The following is a 2696-nucleotide window of genomic DNA, read 5'->3' as shown; positions in this document are numbered from 1 at the left end:
ATAGACACTCTAACAGGAAAGTCCATGGAGGTGGTGGACACAATGACAAGGAGAAAGATTAACATTATGTGCCTACAAGAAACGAAATGGGTTGGAGCAAAGGCTAGGGAGTTGGATACTTCTGGTTTCAAACTTTGGTATACAGGAAAGGTGAAGAATAGGAATGGGGTTGGAATAATTGTGGATAAGCAGTGGAAGAAGGACGTAGTGGATGTCAAGAGGGTGGGAGATCGGATCATCTCTATCAAACTTGTGGTGGAGGGAGGTGCTTTCCATGTGATTAGCGCCTATGCACCGCAAGTGGGTTCGGACGAACAACACAAGATAAGGTTTTGGGAAGATCTAGAGAGTTTGGTTCAAGGCATACATTTGGGAGATAAGATTTTCTTAGGAGGAGATTTAAATGGCCATGTTGGGAGAGAAGTGACTGGATATGAGAGTATTCACGGAGGCCATGGTTTCGGGGTGATCAATGCCGAGGGTAAAACTATTTTGGACTTTTCCTCAACCTTTGATCTTCTCATCGCAAATACATGTTTTAAAAAGAGAGACAAACATCTTATAACCTAATTTGGATCAGGTTAAGTGCATAAAGGATAAGGATGGAGAGGTGTTGGCTCAAGATGAGAAGATTAATGAAAGGTGGAAGAGTTACTTCTACGAGTTATTTAATGAGGGACAGAAGACTCTTCCGAGCCTTGGTCGATTATGCACAAGGGAAGAAGATCAAAACTTTGACTACTATCGAAGGATTCGAGACTTCGAGGTAAAAGAGGCTCTAAATCAGATGAAAAATGGCAGGGCAGTAGGACCTGATAATATCCCGATTGAGGTTTGGAAGGGTCTTGGAGAAAAAGGCATCAACTGGTTAACCATGCTTTTTAATGAGATTTTAAGGTCAAAGAAGATGCCTGATGAGTGGAGAAAGAGCACCTTGGTACCTATCTACAAGAATAAGGGGGATGTACAAAGTTGCGGAAACTATAGAGGGATTAAGCTTATGAGTCATACTATGAAGTTGTGGGAAAGGGTGATAGAACGGAGGTTGAGAAAAGAGACACAAGTAACAGAGAACCAATTTGGATTTATGCCAGGCAGATCTACCACTGAAGCGATATACCTATTAAGAAGGATGATGGAGAGGTACCGTAGTAATAAAAGGGATCTACATATGGTATTTATTGATTTGGAAAAAGCGTATGATAGGGTACCAAGGGAGGTCTTATGGAAGGTTTTAGAAAAGAGGAGAGTAAGAATCGCATATATTCGGGCAATTAAAGACATGTATGATGGGGCCACAACTAGTGTGAAGACCCAAGGTGGTGTGACAGAGGAATTCCCTATTGGTATAGGATTACACCAGGGATCATCCTTAAGTCCATACCTTTTCACATTAGTCTTGGAAGTACTCACAGAGCACATCCAAGAGCCTGTGCCATGGTGCATTCTTTTTGCCGATGATATCGTCCTTATGGGAGAGTCAAGGGAAGACCTAAATAAGAAGTTGGAGTTATGGAGAGAAGCTCTAGAAGTGTATGGTCTGCGCATAAGCCGTAGCAAGACGGAATATATGGAATGTAAGTTCAGTCTGAGAAGGGAAAACCCCAATATAGAGGTGAAGATTGGAGAAAATACCCTACGAAAAGTTAAAAGTTTTAAGTATCTTGGGTGCATCATACAGGACAATGGAGAGATTGAACAGGATGTAAATCATAGGATCCAAGCAGGTTGGTCAAAATGGCGGAGTGCATCTAGTTTTATATGCGACAAAAAAGTGCCTTTAAAACTTAAAAGTAAATTCTATCACACCGCTATAAGACCGGCTATGCTGTATGGTACGGAGTGTTGGGCGGCTAAAGAGGAGCACGAACATAAGCTGAGTGTGGCAGAGATGAAGATGTTGAGATGGATGAGTGGTCATACGCGATTGGATAAAATAAGGAATGAAGATATAAGGGAGAGAGTTGGAGTAGCACACATTGTGGAAAAGATGGTTGAATCGCGTCTCAGTTGGTTTGGACATGTGAGAAGAAGACCGATAGAACATCCAGTCAGGAGGGTGGATGAGATGGAAGATGGACAAAGGGCGAAAGGCAGAGGAAGACCTAAGAAGACTATCCATAAGGTGGTCAAACGAGACCTACATATAAACGGTCTCTCTGTAGACATGATACATGACAGAGCACAATAGCGTCGTTTGATTCATGTAGCCGACCCCACTTAGTGGGACAAGACTTTGTTGTTGTTGTTTGTTCCCAAAATGATGCTGAATAAATTGTAAGATGCTTTTAGGAACAACATGCAAAATAATTTCCTTTGGAATTCAATATGAGATCCAAGTAAAATCTGTACCAAAAGCATTCAACGTAATTTGCACTCAAACAGAAAAGTCCTTTTATTTTAGACTACTAAAACCTACGCGGCAGAATAACAGACAATACACCTAACCAACTGATCCAAAATGTAAATATCTATAAAGCTACGCATTGGACACATTATTATATTTACGTATTGGACACATTTCAAATACATTATTCTTTTTCGCATACACTTAAACACACCTAAAACATATCTAACTTTATTATTCTTGAAATAAATTTAAGAACAATATAATATTTTAAATAATTAAAAATAATTACAAAATTAATTTATATTTTAATATTAATAAAATATCAAAATATAATTATAATTTACCT

The sequence above is a fragment of the Arachis ipaensis genome, chromosome B10, assembly GCF_000816755.2.
Source record: "Arachis ipaensis cultivar K30076 chromosome B10, Araip1.1, whole genome shotgun sequence".
NCBI lineage: Eukaryota > Viridiplantae > Streptophyta > Magnoliopsida > Fabales > Fabaceae > Arachis > Arachis ipaensis.
Note: the sequence above shows the minus strand (reverse complement) of the source record.